Source organism: Phragmites australis, chromosome 10, assembly GCF_958298935.1.
Source record: "Phragmites australis chromosome 10, lpPhrAust1.1, whole genome shotgun sequence".
Classification (NCBI taxonomy): domain Eukaryota; kingdom Viridiplantae; phylum Streptophyta; class Magnoliopsida; order Poales; family Poaceae; genus Phragmites; species Phragmites australis.
In genome coordinates, this window is record NC_084930.1 from 27,133,262 (window position 1) to 27,151,796 (window position 18,535).

Below are 18,535 nucleotides of genomic sequence, written 5' to 3' on the forward strand. Positions count from 1 at the left end.
TATTGGTTCCCTTGTAAGTTTGCAAGTTTTGCGGTTTTCGATTTTTATTTTCGTTTTGATTTTTGGGCTGAAATTTCAGCACATTGTGAGGTCATTCGTCTTGTTACTAGAGGCATAAAAACTCACATACGAGTGTATACTCATAGGTCTTGAGTAACATTGTCTCTAGATCATCAACTTGGAGAGATTATTTACTTGATGATCTTTACTTTGAGCTGCAGTTTTTCACTTTTGCATTGTTGTTTTTCTTGATGCTAGTGGCTTAAACACTCACATACTCATATATTTGAGCGGATCTTGAGTTTCCTTACTAATAGACTATCATCTTAAAAGATAACCTTATTCGGTGTCCATCTTTTCTAGTTTTTTGAAAGCTACGAGTTTTTTTAACCAAAGACACATGGAATAGTCTTGAATAAAATATATAGTTTATATTCCATTCGTAGAGTCATATTGTTATGAAACTAGTTTTCTTGCCTTATCTCTCTGATTATTTTGCTTTCACTTGAGCGTTTTGAAATGTGTTGGATGCAAAATAAAAAAAGACTATCTATTTCAAAAAAAAATTTGTTGATACGTCTATTCACTCCCCTCTGATCGTCATCATCATTCTTATTCTAAAAAACTGCTCTTCCCAACAGACCACAAGAAAAATATCTGGTTTAGCCGGTTACAGGAGAAATTGGACTAAAGAAACCAACAAGTAACATGACTCTGATAACAGACGTGATGATTCAACTGGAGGGAACATAATTTTCATCTTGGTTCCTGATCCCAAATTTGGATCCCCCAAAACTGAATACTACCGCTTGAGCCACTGGTCTCAAGGTTATCACTGTAGAGCAGTTGTGGAAATCCAATAAGATCAGTGGCCCACTCATAAAGCAAACTCCATTTCAGCTCGTTTCAGCACGCACGAAACCATAGAGTGAAATTCAGTTTCTTCTTCTTTTATTCGATCGAGTGTGGTGGATTCATGCGCGTCAGCCTGTGGGAAAAGAGAAGATGAACCATGAGAACAAGACATACCTTCAGTCCTTTTCCTCTTCAACATATACAATCTTGACACGTACGTATGAAAACTCACATACGAGTGTATACTCATAAGTCTTGAGTAACATTGTCTCTAGATCATCAACTTAGAGAGATTATCACTTATAATGTTCCGTGAGTACACATGGCTTATTACCTCACTAAACTTGAGAAGTATTAAGTTTGAGACACCAGCAGGCTTCGATTTGTCCCACCTAACAAAACAAAGCACAAAAATAATAGCAGGAACTTTTGTTGAAAATGTTAACTCATTCTAATTTTAACACATTAAGCTTGACTTGGCCGGTAAGCCAGATTAGCTTGTGGTTCATCTCAACACAATAAATGCATGTCAATCATCCTCCACTAGAGATACTAACAAGTGGAATTTCTCAGTGATCCAATACGAAAATTTGTTCTTGCTCTACCATTTAGACATGTAGAGAACTCAACTAATGCCACAAAAAGCATGGCAACTGTCATCTCAAGCCACACACTTGCAGTTAAAGAAGGAAGCGTACCGAACAAGCATTAGTTCATTGACAGATCTCCATATTTTCTGGCCAGTGTCCTTCTGACTTTGGTCTCTAGCACTTCGACCATGCCAGAGTTCTTTGACAATGTACATTACATCTTTAGCATCTACCTTTAGAATGTAAAATGGAATGTTACAAATTTACAAATAGATGTCACAATACGTGGACGTGAAGTATTCCTTTCCACAAGTAACAGCGACAATCGACATAAATAAATAATGCATCAATCTCATAACGCCCAAGAAAAGATCTTATTTTCAGGTTATGACATCAGATAAGAAGAAACATAGTACCAGAACTTGATTGGCTGTCCCATATATCAGCTCCTCATGCTCAAGAAGTCGTTGATGAAGTACACGAAAATGATCCAAATCCAGGTTAATAACTGGCTCAGTTTGAAAATCTAATTCAGCAAGCTGAGTAACCACATAGGAGGCCATAACTTGACCAAAAATTGCAGGGATGGTCCCCAGAACTGGGATAATGCGAACCCTAAATCCTGGCATGATCTATGGAATGATGCACAGCATGATGTCAGTATTTATGTACACAAACAAAATGCACTGTTGATTTATAAGCACCTAAGTGTTTAAGAGGAATTTAATCAACTCATTGCCATGCTTTCTTTCTTTAAAAAAATAAATGGGGACATGCTAAAAAGGGTTGAACAAAATCGATCAAGCAGGTCACAAAAGGGCGGTAATGCACATCCAAGAGGAGCTGACATGGTAATCTGATGGAGTTTCCTCTTCTTTCGAAGCTTGAAAGGGAAGCAGCTTTGCCTTTGGCTTCTACAAAGAAAAAACTACTGGTATTCCACCCCCAACTCCATGTTCCTTCTTAAGCCGATACCGCACCTACAGAAATAGCCAAATTATTTGTAGCATATCTTAAAGTCAATTAGTAAATTACTTCATGACAGCTTACAAAGGGACCGAACGATAAAAATATTTGAATGCAGTGCCAAAACTAACCGCAAGAGAGAGGGGATAGTTGCTTGATGCTCTCAAATCTGCAACACGGATTCTGGTCGGATCAGCTCGAGCTCCAGCCCCCATAGCAGAAAGTACCCTCAAACCTCTGCGCACGCAAGCCGTAAGGAGTGCCACCTAAGGGTCAAGGATATCCCAATGGTTACAATTAACAAAGAAAAATGTTGAATAGCTCATGATAATGTGCATAAGTTAAGTTCAAATAAGCAATTTGTGCTAAAGAAAATGGATTTTAAGTATCAATGTAAGGTGCCTTTGTGTTGCTCAATCATCAGAATTCACTGAGGGCAGGGAAATTTAAGTTTACATAGCAACTAATTGGTCAAACAATGGAAGTAATACTGCCAAGATGTTCCTTCATCAAATCGAAAGCATATGGTGTTGCATGGAGTATTAACAGCTGAAATAAAATAAAAGACCTTCCAAAAAGGATGTAAGCATAAAACAACATTATAACACAAGCTGAGCCTGAATACTGGATATAAGCATGAAATATGTGAAAGCAGTTACGAAGATAATGAAAAGTGAGTATTCAATATTAGGTTTGGTATGACAAATTCAACGCCTCAGTAGTATTTATTACCTTCGTATCAATGTTATTTATGCAATCAAGAACAAAGTCAGGCTGGCCAGAAAGAATTTCCTCCTCAGACGATGGATCATACAATTGCACTCTCGCATCTATTTGGCATTCTGGGTATATAATCGAAAAATGCTTCTTGAGGCACAACGCTTTTGGAGTTCTGACATCATCTCTGGTTGCCACAGCATGTCGATTTAGTGATGAGAGTGAGACCTTTCAGCATATCATGAATGCCTTGTTAATGCCCACCTATTATAAATGAGATGTTACTCGCGGACATATAATGTGCACCCACCCATTTGATACGGCCATAAAGGCTACTAGGTGTGGATACATTGCATGGTTATGATGCTGCCCTACTGTTAAATGCTAATGCAGGGGGCATATCTACTTGATGACTCAAATAACTCTTGATCTAATTTGGATAGAAATTTTGAAAATAATGGCAGCATGAGTCAGGTCAGAACAGACTCTTAATGTTCTGAAAAATCACTAGCACATAAAAAAAATTGTTTAGGGCTAGAAGTGTGTAAGTACCTATGTTTTGAGAAAACAGGTTTTATGAGGCTTTTTAGGAAAGTCGGTTTTAAGTTGTTATTCTGTTCAGATAAGTTTATAATATACCTTGTTCGGATTAGTCCTTCAACCATTGAGAACCTAGAGTTAATAAATTAAATTTGTGAACAAACAAATAGGATTGAGGAGACCTATAATGTGAGGTTTAGAAAAACATGATTTTTGTTATACTTGTTTTGTCATTCTTAACTAAAGAAGATTTTAGGTAGTTAGACCTCAAATCATGTTTGACAAAATATATTTCTGATAAAATAGAGACCCAAACAACACCTAAATGCATTCAATTTTTTATAACAATATGATTTATCCACCTCTGGAGCACACAGATCCACACCTGATCAAAATCGACAAGGAGCAGCCTGACAACTCCAGATCTCAGAAGCATTGAAGCTGCATGACTTCCAACCCTCCAAGACCGATGACGACAACAAAGGATTCAGTCACCTTCTTCTGAGAGTCCAAGCCAAAAAATGGTATATTCCTATAATATAGAAAAGTAAACAATGTTGGTAATCACAGACACAAAACATGATAACAGCAATAGAAAATGTAGAATGTAACAGGTGAAATTCTAAAATTCCAGTTATGCACACGTTGGTGAAAAAAATTGTCTTCCACAAACAAAGTACGGTGAGAACCAAATCACACTAATGGCTCAAAATTGAAGGAGAGGCGGAAAATAAGAAGACACCAAAGTTGTTTGAACAATCTTTTTCCCCCTTTTGGCTTGATGGTCAAGGGTTTGTATTTACACTGATATTCATAGTGTGAATATACAAACGTGGTCATAGGAAACGTGGTCATAGGAGGTAGGAAGAGGTAGATGTCTTATACTGTACAATCAGAGAGCGGACTAGCCCAGTAATTATTCATACAACTGGTAAGGCGGTTGTCCTAGCGACGGGTCATCTATTTTGACGCCGCACTGTACTAGCGTGTCATGCGTCCACCACTTGCGTTATTGTGTCAGGCGGCCACCACTGCACCAACATTAAATGCTGGTCACCTCACTGCACATGGGGGGCGGCCTGTGGGCCCCCTCCTGGTTGATCTTTTTGAAGGCTTGGAAAGCTGCGGAATCGCCTCGGAGTCCCGGGCCCCAAAGGGGGTCAGAGCTCGGCGGTCTTCGGGCTCAGACTTCCAGGGCTAAGAGACGTCGAGGGTCCTTAATGACGATTCCCCCAACAGCAACCCCTTGCGAGGATGGCCAACGGTGCGACTATCCCCGCAGTATCCGGAGCAGGGCCATCGACGATCCTTGGCACCGCGGTTACGGGCCCTCGGTCCTCCGATGATGTTGAACGTTAGAATGTCGGTCAGGGGTGCAAGCTGAATACCCAACGTTACCTACGAAGGAGATCATTAAATGCAGCGTGCGGTAGATGTTGTTGTAATCGCGCCTGTCCAGTCGATATAGAGACAAGTAACGCCTTGGTATTGGAGCGTCGTGGCAAGCGGTTCCGCCTCCCCGAGGGGTCGTGCGTCGTCGGCAGACCGGGCCGCCACGGCGGCGGCAGCCGCTGATGGCGGTGGCACAGGCGGAACCACTGATGCCTGCGGGTCAGCAGAATCCAGGGTGGCGGAAAACCTTCCGTCGATGCCCAGCCCGCCGCCGGATGTAGAGCTATGTCGCGCTAGTAGGAAATACCCTCTTCAGACCGGCAGACTGGGCGCGTCAACCATCACTGAGGCCGAGCTCGATCGGCTAGTCGCAGAGGGGAAGATCCCCTCTAGATCGGTTGCACGCGTTCCGCAAGGGGAGACTGCCCCCATAACACGAGGCCACGAAATCGTGGTCTTCGAAGCCTTCCTCGACGCTGGGCTCGGGTTCCCAGCATCGCCGCTCCTCGAAGGGGTGCTTCGGCATTATTTTGTGGAGCTCCCCCAGCTCTCAGCGAACGCCATCGCTCGCTTGGCCATCTTTGAGTGGGCTATGCGGGCGGAGGGCTGCGAGTGGTGCATGTTCTTTGCCACCCTCCACGAGGCAAACTGCCAGCCGAAGCTTCAGATGCAGGGCAGAGTGAAGAAAGCCCTCAGCTTCGCCAGTGTGAACTTCCAACTCAAGCCGGAGTACCATGGAGTGTTCCCGACGAAGGCCATCAACGAGCAGTGGTACACTAAGTGGTTGAAGAGGTGGTTCTACTGCGACGTGGGTTCCGGGTCCCCTCTTCGCTCTACCAACCAGGAGACCAGGTACATTCGGATGACCTCGAGGGTGGAGCTCCTCCGACGGGTGGCACGACGAATGAGCATGCGTGACCTTGCGGAGGAATTCACAATGCTGCGCATCAGACCCCTCCAAGCGGGTTGGGACTGCGTCTTCGAGCCAGGTGAGGACGGTGAAGGCAAGCCGAACACATACTCCGGATCCGCTATTGACTCCGGTGAGTCCTCCCCGCTATTCAACTTCAAACTAGCAGACGTGAGACACCCTTTTCTTTTAGAACGGTGTCAGACGTTGGACAAAGCCGCCGAAGCCGTGGACAAATTCCTCGGTCAGCCTTCCTTTACCGTGGGAGCATCGCATGGAACTGGTAGGGAGCTAGGAACACCACAACCAGATCTATTCGCACCTTGGATTGGTGGCCCCGACGTGGCACGATCCGGCGGAGCCTCGGGGAGCCGGAAAGTGTGAGTGTTCTACCACCGGCGTTACGGGCTTCGCGGCCATGACGATCCCGCTCCCGGCCCAAACTCCCATCATCCCGATGAGCTCGTGTACTATTTCGGCGGCTAGGTCGTTCAGGACGGAGTCGAAAGAGGCAAAGCGTTGGAGGCTCGGCGATGACTCAGGGAGAGGAGGGTGCGAGGCTTCCCTTGATGACCTTGGATGTGATGGGTCCGGAATGGGTCCGGAGGCCGCCGCAAACCGTTGGCGTGGGTGAGTCCGCAATTCTTCCTCTTCCTTCTCTCCTTTTCTTTGTGGGATGCGCCCACGGCAGCAGTCTTGACTTTTGCCTTCTTGTTTGTAGGGGCCGTTGGTATAGACCCTTTTGGGCCCCCACTCTGAAGGTATTGGCTTCGGTCGGAGTCCCAATGATTCCCCCAGGGGGACAGAGGTGGTGCATTGGAGGTCAGGGCATCACTGCCGCAGGCCGTGGCCGCAGACTGGGTTTTGACGGTCGCGTCCGGGGCTGAGGGCTCTGGACCTTCTGAGGTGTTCGTCTCCACTCCTCTGGAGCGGGGCTTGACCCTGAAAGCCCTGATCTTGTCAGGCTTCACACTTCATACGGAGGCGATGAGCATCTTTGCCTCTACCCCGTCTCTCTTCACAAGCGAGGGGGTAAGGCGGTCTCTGGCTCAAAGGCCTCCGGACAAGGTGGCAGTGCACCTTCGATCGTCGGCTTGGTAGGTATTTTCGTTTGTAAAGGACCCTTCATGGTTGTAATTTATGGGTTGGTGCCCTTACGCTCCTTCGCTGCGACTGGCAACAATTGGTCCTCGTGGAGGCGCTAGAGCTTTCGCATCGCAGAGTCCTCGCGGCGGCTCGCGACTCGGCCTGTGCTGATGTAGACAAACTCCGTCACGCATTGGCGGAGGCTAAGAAGCGAACGATGACTGTAGAGGGATGCCTGCAGAAGGAGGTGACGTGCCGAGAGCAAGTGGAGGAGGTGGCCTGGGCGGCTGCCGATGCCCACCGTGCTGCGGAGGAAGCTGTCAGCATGGCCAACGCGGCCCGTGTTTCCGCGGAAGGCAAGGCCCGGGATCTTCCGATTGTTGTGGCCGAGGCTCAGCGTGAGGGGAGGGCTACTCGGGCCGCGCAGGACGCACTGCGTTCTGAGTGTCAAAGGCTGGCCGGGAGTCCGACAGAGGCAGACTGGGTCCTCAGGAAGGCGCTGGAGGGCCTTAGGGCCCAGGCCCCGCCTTTGCCCTCCGGGACGAACAGCCTACGCCCGACGCTCTGCTAGCTCCAGTCTGCCGCAAGGCGGCAACCAGCGCTGCTAAGGCCTTTGCCAGCTCCAGTGTCTACGTGGCCTCGATGGCGCAGCTGGCGTTGCTGCACCGCGGGGGGTGCAGTTATCTTGGGGTGCTAGAGCAGCTGGCCCCTGACTCCGCGGTGGAGGCCATCCTGTCTGAGGTGCCCCTAGCGGAGGTCTGTGCAACGATGGTCGGCTACCACCGGGGTGTATGGACGAAGCATGGCGGGCTCGCGACACTGCAGTTCATAGCAGATCGCCTAGGGTCAAGCACCCGCGAAGCCCTTCGCTTGGATTTTCCAACGGGGGTTTAGGCTCCGCGTTCCGACACCTCTTCAAGTGGACCGACGCCTCGACAAGACATCTCTGAGTTGCCTTCACAGCCGGATGCCACTTCGCAGCAGCCGCCCCCGAGCGCGGGTGACACCCCACGAGACCAACCGCCAGAGGTGTAATTCCAAGCAGGGTTCACGTGTGTTATGTTTTGCTTTCCCTATATTCCTAGGGGTTCATCGGCGTATCATGTTGGCCCGGCACTTCTGCTTTGATGTACCCTTTCTCTTGACAGCTAATCTCGTAGTGGGGCTACGTCTCCCTTTCGTCTTGACTGTTTATTTTGTTGATATGCTGAGATATGTATGTGAAAGTACTTGATGTCGACTATTGGGGGGGGGGGGGTGAATAGGCGTTTTTGAAAAATAAAACTTCACAGCGGATTAGACAGTGCCCGAATACTCTGGCTCAATCCGGATACTCCGGGTTCCGGAGTATCCGAGTTCACCCAGATTATCCGGACTATACAGGAACTCGAAATCAAAGTAAACCTAAGCAAGTCTAGTTTGGTCTACGAGTTACCACAGGCTCTATAAGATGGATATGCCCTTTTTCAACAACGACCTGCACCCAAATACTCACAAGCAACAAGATTGAGGCAAATCCCCAAATATCAACTAAAACAAGTAAAATACAAGAAAGTAACGGAGACAAGGATTTGTTCCCGAAGTTTGGCTATCTCACAAAGAAGTGCCAATGTCTCCGTTGAGTAGCTCACAAAGAGCCGAGTCTCTTTCAACCCTATCCACACCCAAGCGACCACAAAGATCAAGCTAGGGTTCTTACTCAAATCAAAGGTGATACAAACTTCCCGTGACACTCTACAAAGATTGGGTGCTCTACGGGTGACGCCTTGACGTCTAGGAGCACGAAGCTCCAAGAGTAAAGAATGCAAATCAAAGCTTAGCGAAGAACTCAAATGCTCAAAGATTAGATTTTTACTCTCTAGCTCTAGATTTCACTCCCCAAACCTCAGAGGGGGGGGGGGGGTCTTCGAGGGTTCCTTCGGCCATGTTGTGCACGTGACGGCTGTCAAGTGGGGCCGGGTGCCCGTATTCGATGCGACTAGCTAGGTGTTGATCACCATGGATGCAACCCCTGGGGCTCTAGCATCTTCACGCAGAGGTAGTTATGATGAGAGACTGCTCCAAATTGGTTAAGGGTACCCCAGCCTAAGATGACATTGTAGGTGTAAGGCATGTCTACGATGTCGAATGTGATCATCTCGGTCCACATGGCGGGGCCTTCGCCGAAGGCGACTCGTAGTTCTATTCGACCCAGGGCATCGAGAGGAGCTCCGTTGAATCCTTGGAGAGGCCTTCGGGCTGGGGTGAGTCGGCTCCGCAGAATGCGAAGCTGGTCGAAGGCATGTGCGAAGAGGATATTCGCGAAGCTTCCCCCCATCGACCAGCACCCTTCGAACTTCGACCTCGACGATGTTAGTAGTGATGACCAGCGTGTCGGTATGAGGGAAGTTTACCCCATAACATCATTATGGGTGAAAGTCACTGAGGCTTCGGCCTATCCGGGGATTTGGCGATGGATGCTGGTGGCCCCAACTTGGTTGACCCCCGCGCATAGTCTCGCCGCTGCCACTTTAAGGAGCCATCGAAAGGTCCTCCTCTCATTATGGTGAGGACTACTTATCTAGCATGACCCCCCTCATCGACGTGTTGTACCGTGGGCAGCAGCGGTGGTAGTGGTAGAGCCAGCGGGGGATGGTTTAGCAAGGCCAGGTGGTCAATCTGGCAACCTGCTGCCAGCCTATGACCCCCACGCTGCTCGTCGTCGGCCCTGTCCCCTGCCGCACATGCTGCCTGTCTCTCGAGGTATTCTTCTTGGAAGGTGATGAGAGTCCAGCAATCTTCGTGTTGTGGGAACATCCTGCCCCGTGTAAAGTGCATCAGTATCCCTCGTTTGGCTGTCGACCTGGTGCACGCTGCCGCTCTAGGAAGGCTATGAAGCGTCCCCGACCGCGCTCCCTAGAACAGGATGGGTTCGGAGCCCCTTGGGTTTGAGCGACATTGTGAACGCCACGTCGTTGTCGTTGCCGGGGCCCACGCACCCTGGAGCCTTCGGCCTCCTTGGAGCCCCTTTTTGCCGATGAAGGCGACAGGGCATGTGAGGAGCTTGCTTGCGAGGCCTGCTTTTTGTTCTCGGCGTAGGGGGTCGTGGCGAGAAGCGTGACCTCCCAACGGAGCCGCTCTTCCTCCGCTATTGCGTATTCCTCGAATATGCACATGAGGGTGTTCACCAAGTGTACTAGGCGTCGAGGTAGCCGATCGAAGAGAGGTCCGAAGGCCAGGTCTTGGGTTGCGGCATCGATGACTGACAATTCTGACATGCCCTTTACCTGGGCCTTGGTTTGGGCGAGCCTCCAGAAGTATTGCCGGATAGTCTCGCCGAGCTGTTGCTTAATCGCATATAGGCTCCCCGATGTCACCGGCTCGACAAAGGTACCCTGAAAGTTATTGCAGTAGCAGTCTCTGAGTTGGGCCTAGGTATAGGTGGACCCGGGCTCAAGCGCCCAGAACCACCGGAGGGCTACTCCCTCTAGAGCAAGAGGAAAACACTTAGCCATGGTGGCGTGTCCGCCTTCGTTGGCCTCGATGGCGAGGGCGTATGCGCGAGTGAACTCCGGGTTTGAAACACCATTGGATTTAGTCAGCTTTGGGGTCTGAAACCCGTCTGGGAAGGGTACAACCTGTAGGTCCGCCTGAAGGGGAGAGTCGGAGTAGACGAGCGGGGCCTCATGTCAACGGGTCGGAAGCCCCACTACCTGTTGGTCGACCGTGGATGATGTGTGGTGATGATAAGTCGTGATGACGAGACCTTTGTTAGCCCCCGGAGCCCGGGCCAGCACAGCGTTGGCTGCTATGGGTGCCATAACGGTCGTGCGGACAGGTGGTTGGGCCGCCCGCAAGGCCACCTGCAGCTCCTCTAGTTGGGCCAGGAGAGCCGTTATGTGTGCCTGCTGGTCGGGTGCGGTGGCTTGTGCCCCTAGGAAGCCTCAGCCGTGGCCCCACCTTGTTGCCATCGTAGGGCCCCAGAACAACGGGGTCCCTGGTGTCAACCATGGCCAGAGTCGCGTCCGGACCACCGCTGGCCCTGGGGTTCTCGTTTTGGCCTGTGGAGGGGCTGGAGTCGGCGAAGCGTGGGTTTGGGTGCGGCGGTTGTGTGGACCTCCGCACGGGTGTGGCCGGGGAATCGACCGCCTGGGCTGCCACCCCGGCAGTCTTCTTCTTTTGTGGCATCCTACCTCTCCTAGTGTTTCTACACTTATTCTCTCCACACGATCGGTGCCTCTGTTGGTGAAAAAAATGTCTTTCACAAATAAATTGCGGCGAGAGTTACATCACACGAATAGTTCAAGCTTGAAGGAGAGGCGGAGAATAAGGAAACATCAAAGTTGTCTGGACAATCTTTTTTTCCCCTTTAGCTTGATGGTCAAGGGTCTGTATTTATACTAATATTCAGAGTGTGAATATACAAACGTGCTCACAGGAAGCAGGCGGAGGTATATGTCTTATAATGTACAACCAAAGAGCGGACTAGCTGTCCATGTAGCTGGTAAGACGGTTGTCCTAGCGACGGGCCATCTATTTCGGCGCCGCACTGTACCAGCGTATTAGGCGCCCACCACTTGCGCCATTGTATCAGGCAGCCACCACTTGTGCCATGGTGTCAGGCGACCATCACTGCACCAGCATTGAATGCTAGTCACCTCACTGCACGTGGGGGGCGACCTGTGGGCCCCCTCCTAATTGATCTTTTCGAAGGCTTGGAAGGCTTTGAGTCTCCGGAGGCACGGCTTCCGGGACCGTCTCGGAGCCTCGGGCCCCAGAGGGGGCCGGAGCCTAGCGATCTTCGGACCTGGACTTCCGGGGCCAAGGGACGTTGGAGGTCTTTAATGGTGATTCTCCCAACAGCACAGCAAGAACAGATACATGATATATCACTTCCTACACCACTTGAATATCAAAAGATGAAAAGCGTAATGGATTGACAACCGCGAAAAGTAGCAAATCAAGCAATGCAGTTATTTCGAATTGGTATGTGAACGCTTATATCTCTAGCAACAATGTGTGGAATTCACGAGCTGTGGAATATCACACTACACCTAATTGGCTCGTTCAATAAAACGGTAACTGGTGGTTTGTAGCTAAGGGCTCGCTCCACAACTTTCCCAGGGAAAAAAACAATGCAAACCTTGTAAGCTGTTCAGAGACCACTTCATCAGAGAGAAGATCCGAGCTACCAACAGCACCCAAATGAGTGCCGGATCGAGCGTTGCCTGTTCCAAAACGAAAAAAATAAGATAGCAGCACTTAATAGACACAACTGAACATCACAAAAGAAAATGTACTGATTCCAACAGCACACATGCAAGCCAATTTTAATTTATTTTCTACCGGTTCCTACAAGACACTTCAATCAACTACTTAGAGTAGCACTGAAGCAACCCGGCTGCGGCAGAGTCCGCAGGATCGACAATTACTAGGCATCATGCCACTAGCAAACCACAAAAAGAGGTTATGGCGCGCGTACCGCTCGTCGCGCCATTCGATTCCAGCAGGTCCCGCTCGTACCCCTCTCTCCGTTTGGATCTGCAGCAGCGAAAGGAACCGAGCATTAGACGAACGCGCCTGCACGACCCGGTCCCAGCTTGGGCCAGGCAACGGGAAAGCTCGGTCGGTTACCTCGAGAGGAGTCTCGTAACGGCGGCTCCGGAGAGCGCTCCGACGGCGGCACCGGCGCCGGCGACGAGGAGCCACTGCTTCGCCCACTCCCTCATCTCCGGCCGGCGCTGCCCAGAAACCCTACCACCGTCGAAGGAGGAGAACGAAGCGTCGAGGCTGCCGGCGCGGCCCGGTGGAGACGAGGGGCCGGTGGACTGGTTGGCCAAGTTACTGGGCTGCGTCTTAGGCTAGATTGTGTTTAGGCCGTCGCGGGCTTAGATGGGCTTAATTTCCTGGAGAAGCAGAATTTCGTAACTCGAGGCTCGGCCATGTTTGGCTGAGGTAGGTTAGTTTTTCTACTCAGAAGCAAAAAGTTAAATTAAATAGTCTGTTTTTAAATAGTTTTTAAAAAATAAAAGCTGTTATTATTACTTAGAACTCAAAAGCTGATATAAATGAGATTTATAGCGTTGAGGAATATTATATATATTATATAATTCATTCGTATCAAAAACTAATTTAAAAGTAGTTTTTCAACAACAGTTTTTAAAAACAGCTTCTGTAAAAACCTTAGTGTAACCAAACAATCCCTTAAGGTGTTTAAAAAATTTTTGGCACGGACTTAGTTGCCAACGATTTAGCGGCACCTTCAGTTTAATGGGAATCTTGTTCGTTTCAAAAGAAAAAATGACAAGGAGCTGTAGCATTCACCGACGGCACACAAGCTTGTCGAAAGAGAGTTGCGATAACGAGGTCATAATCCCTCCGGAGAAGAAAAAAATGGTTGTAGGGAGATTAAACATTTGGACAAAATTATGGTATCTTTGGTTAAAGGAATTTCAAAGGAAGATGAAGGATTCACCACATCCACAAGCAGAACTTGGAACACGAGAATGAGTATAGAAAAGAAATGTATATGATTCTTTGTTGCTTCGTTTGTTGTAATTATATAGAAATCAAAACGTTCACTCTAACTTCATTTTTCTTCAATCCTTCTCATTTTTAAGATTATAGAATCCGGCATTTGCACCAATATCAATCCTTCTCACAGTATGAGGGACCGATCATCCAAACAAATATATTCGAAAGGTTATTCATTTCTTTACACATGCATTTCTTTTTTATTCATTTCTTTTTTTTCTTTTCCACGTTTAGTGATCCTGTCTTCCAAAGGTTATTCGATGCCGTAGAAGTAGAACACGAGAAGTAGAGGTAAAATTGAGACCTTGATACACGCAAAATAATGAAATGTAAACATCATACTTGTCTCCTTCTAAAGGAAGTTTTGTGTCTATTATATTTTATATAGATGGATCATATCCCACTGTAAAAGTAATTGAATATTTTGAATATTAAGAGAGCGTGACCATTTGATTCCGTAGATACTGGAAAATTCATGAACACTCCATTGACTGTGGAGTGGCTAAAGATGCAATCAACTCCACTTATTATGCGTTTACCAAATACACGTGCATAAGCAATTTTGTCTGCCAGATTATATTTTGCGCTTGTGGGCAATGGTATTCGCCCTGGCATGTTTTGTGGCCACAATTGATTAAGAACTAATATGCCAAGAATTTTCAGAAAGTAAAGTGAAATCAGAAAGGTTGCAAGTGTATCATTGACAAAGACTTTACTCTTGATCACACTCCAGTAAAAACCTTCTGCAGTTCTCTCACTTCACAGACCCCCCCCCCCCCCCCCCAGATCGCAAAATGTGTTGCACGATATGAGAAAGTCAACCTTGACCTTGTAAATTTCATTATGATTTTGTGTTAAGATGTAATAAAGCTCTGGTACTACCTATCGAGATAATTATTCTCATGTCCTTTACCGTACTAGAAATCATACACGTGTTATACATACGTGACGGAGCAAAAAAAATTACAAGAAAAAAGTAATTAAAAAATAAAATATTGGCGATACATCCGTAAAGCTTCTTAATTTAAGATTGCGAAAACATATCCATCACCCCCAAAGGGAAAAGAAATGACACAGAAAAGAAGAAAGTATAGAAAAGGGCATACGATCGAATTAACATCTGCGGCTTAGCATGGTGAAGTGGGCTAGAAGTTGGATGCAACCATACGAGGATCTGGAGCGGAATCTGGAGCTAGACCTCGTTCATCGTATGACACATGCCATCTTCTCCGAGTAATGAACCGGATGAATTTTCTAAAGGCAAAATAGTTAACCAGATTCGGCGATCCTCGCCAACATAAACCCCTCCCTTAATAGGCCATCGAACCAGAATGACCACTTTGCCAAAGCACGGACAAAAGCAACGGCGCGCGTCCACCTTCTTCTGCCTTTACGTGACGGACCCGGCCTATGGCGTGCGTGGTTGCTGTCACGTCATGCCCGCCAGTGCCTGAAAATGCAAATTAGTCGTCAATCTTTTTCATTTGATACTCATTTAACATTTGATTTTACTCACATATTTAATAATTTTTTCATCTAATTTTTAATATAAATCTTAATATAAATAAATAGTTCTAATAGCTAAAATTATATGTGCTTATGCACATGTGAAAATTACTCATCTAGTTAGAGCCGTGCATTAGGAAAGCAAATTATATAAGATTTCTGGGAGAAAGATCCTCGTGAGATCTCCATCTGTACTATACACTTTGAATCTAACAGCTCATACATGTACATATAAATATGGTGAAAATCACGTATTATATAGAGACAAGAGTTTACATTTAAGACCCAATCTCATATAATTTATTTCCGCGGTCCGCGCATTAGTGCTCCAGCTGAGGCCGGTCTGCCTCTGCTTTACCCAACTGCATCTGCATGCGTCTACTCCTAGATCATGGACTCATCTACCTTTCTCGTGCATGCCTCCTTTTATCCACTAGCTGGCTAGGTGCCCATGCACTTCCATGATCTCAGTATGAGCATGACAGCCTCATGTTTCAGTGTGTGCGTGACAGCCTCATGTTTGTTTATACAGTAAGTCCTTAATGACGACCTAACTACCTGTCTATACAGCCTCAAGTACCTGCTTTTTACGATCGCTGTAATCTTATTTTGACGTCCACTATATATCTGGTAAAATTGCGGTCGGCGCGCGTTACATGCAACGTACCGGAAATCGGGTTCAAGCTGAGGGCCGGGTGTTCTGAATTTGTGGGTGTTTCTGCACTCGGCGAAAGTTGACAGGTAATTAAAATGAATTCTTTCCTCGAGGTATCAATCTCCAAAGTACGGAAGGACTGCCCGTTATTCTCTCCTCATGATGGCAATATTTCTGATACGCATTCAGGCTAACTGTAAATTGACACATTGTAAGTCCAGGTTTTGGTTTGTTTATTTGAGTTTTGGTTTAGGTAAGTGTAACGCTACATACGGTATCTACCTTTTAGAAACCAGGGCCATGTAATGCTATCTACCAATATATGCAAATGTAAGCAGATTTTTTTTACCGAAAAATTTATTGGAGGTTATTGATAAATATAGTTTGCCTGATATATCAGGCAAAATTTAAATAAATTTAAATAAAACTCAAACAAAATATCAATAAATATAATAATTTTTCTACCAGTATCTACCAGTAGATCCGATAAACCGGATATACCGGTCCGATTTTTTTTCCTCCGTAAGTAGGAACAATGAAATAACATAAACAAAGCAACTGCAATGAAATCAAAAGAAATCGAAGACGTGTCTCATGATCTCTCTGAAGCGATTCGCCGGAGATCGTGCTGCATCGGATCACACTACGTACAGAGCTGATCGAAAAAGCAGTCAAAAAGAAGAAGAAAAAAAGAAACACAAGTGGCTTCTGCTTGCTTAACTAGTTGCTGCAGAGATCAGGCTGCAGCCTGGTCGATCTGTCGATCGGCGTTGCTGCGTGTTACTGTACACACAACCAACTCATCCGTGATAGTACGGTTTGCAGACCGCCCACCCTGAATCGATGACTAGAAACGTAAAAATGCCAAGGGAATCTGTTTTGTTTTTAAAGTTGATTTTTCTTCTCTTCAAATTCATCATATATATGTCCGCACATATTGGGAACAAGCCAGCGGCTTAGTGAGTGATAAAAAAGTGGGAAAAGGGCCAACTAATCAAGAAAATGACCGATTAATCAAATTACGTGGTCGCTTAATCGTTTGCACTGACGTGTATGCAAATTATAGGTATTAGGATCTAGGATATGGATGTGCCCTCTAAAATAAAAGTGTTTGACTGGGGATAAGTAAAGAAGGCTTTACCTATAAATATGAACAAGCCGAACAGATACATAGTGCAATTAGATACTTGTAAGGTATAAGGAAATGTGGCGGAGGATGGTTTTCGAGCATTCTTGACCTTGATTGAAGCTGTGAGGAAAGAGTGGCATGTCCTTAATGTCTCAATACTTTAGTATACGAGACCGGAATAGTTCTTGCTTTTACTTGATAAGCTTCATAGAAGTGAGAGTGAACATCTTGTTATTCTGTTGTGGAAGAATTGGAATGATAGAAATGCTATCACACATGGTAATTCACGCTTTTCAATAGAGGGATCGTTGAGAGCTCTGTTGGCACTTTACCAAACCCTGTTCCAAATCCGACACCGGTGAGCACTGCTCCGAAGGGGAAATCAGCGATGAGGGCTTTCTCTGGAGTTGGCAAGGATGTCTATCAGGGAGGCAATGTAGGTTTGAAGGACAAGATTAAGTGGAGACCACCAGATTCAGGCTGTTTAAAAGTGAATGTCAATGGAAGTTTCATACCAGGCACTGGGTGGCGAGTGCTGGCTTCGTTGTCAGAAATGAAGATGGTGGAGTCTTGCTATCTAGGTGGTGCGTGCTATTTAATTGCCCCTCAGTAGAATGTTTAGAGATAGAAGCGTGTAAAGAAGGCCTGTCGATGTTTTGGAATTGGTTTAGTGGGCTTGTGGTGGTGGAGACTGACTCCAGCTTTTATGTGATGGCTCCGACGGAACCAAAACTCAGCAGATCAACATAGATAGGGGTGATTCAAGATTGTAAGAGCTGATGAAAGGTGTAGGGTAGGTGAAGGTAGTCAAAGGAACGAGAGATCAGAATATTATAGCTCACGAGTTGACGAAATATGCTAGAAGAGCAAACAGCTCGGCAGTTTGGTTAGCTGGTATTCCAAGCTGTTTTTCTCATCTTCTAAGTACTGATTGTATCCCACCATTCTCTAATTAATAAAGGGCTCGTTTCCCTCGAAAAAAAAGCATCCCACTAGGAGGTCTCATCGCCGACTAATCAGGTGATTTGCAGTACACTTTTGCCGACGTGGCGCCACTACCGCAGATAGTTGAAGTTGTTAGGCTGGCCTAATTACCTACCAGGCCACACCAGTTTGTTTGTTTAGGCATGTCGATCGAGCCTGCGTAGGCATCTCCAATAAACAGCCACCTAAAAGTTTAATAAAAGATCATTGAATATATACCTCATCTCACACAAGACAATCAGGCAATGTTGAAATAAATGAGCCTGATTAGCTTCTTAATTACATTTTAATTATATATAATCTGCATCTCCAAGGATGCATCATGCATGCATGTCACATTACCACCACCCACCTGCTGCATGATGGAATAAATTCCAGCTCTCAGGTAGTACTACTACAATTTTATTTAATAGATGTTCTTTTGTGCTGCTTCCTCCTTATTCTCTTTTGCTTTGCTAATGGATGCCTATCATGAAAAAGAGATATTGAAAAGTTTATATCAAGGAAGCACAATCGATATGAGATATCGTGTTACACCTCTATAAGAGGTTTCAGTTATCTTCGGCTCAAATTTAGGTGCATTTTCACTTATTTACACAAAAAGTATATAGTTCTTCTCTCTAAAAAATTAGACAACCGTCATCAACTTGTTTTCAGCATCCGTGAAGGATCAGTTGTCATGCATTTCTGTC

At 46.5% G+C, this 18,535-nt stretch overlaps 1 pseudogene; it reads right to left on the minus strand.

The window, feature by feature from the left end:
- Positions 1–598: 598 nt before the first annotated feature.
- LOC133930520 (tRNA threonylcarbamoyladenosine dehydratase-like) lies at positions 599–12,959 on the minus strand (annotated as a pseudogene).
- Positions 12,960–18,535: the final 5,576 nt, after the last annotated feature.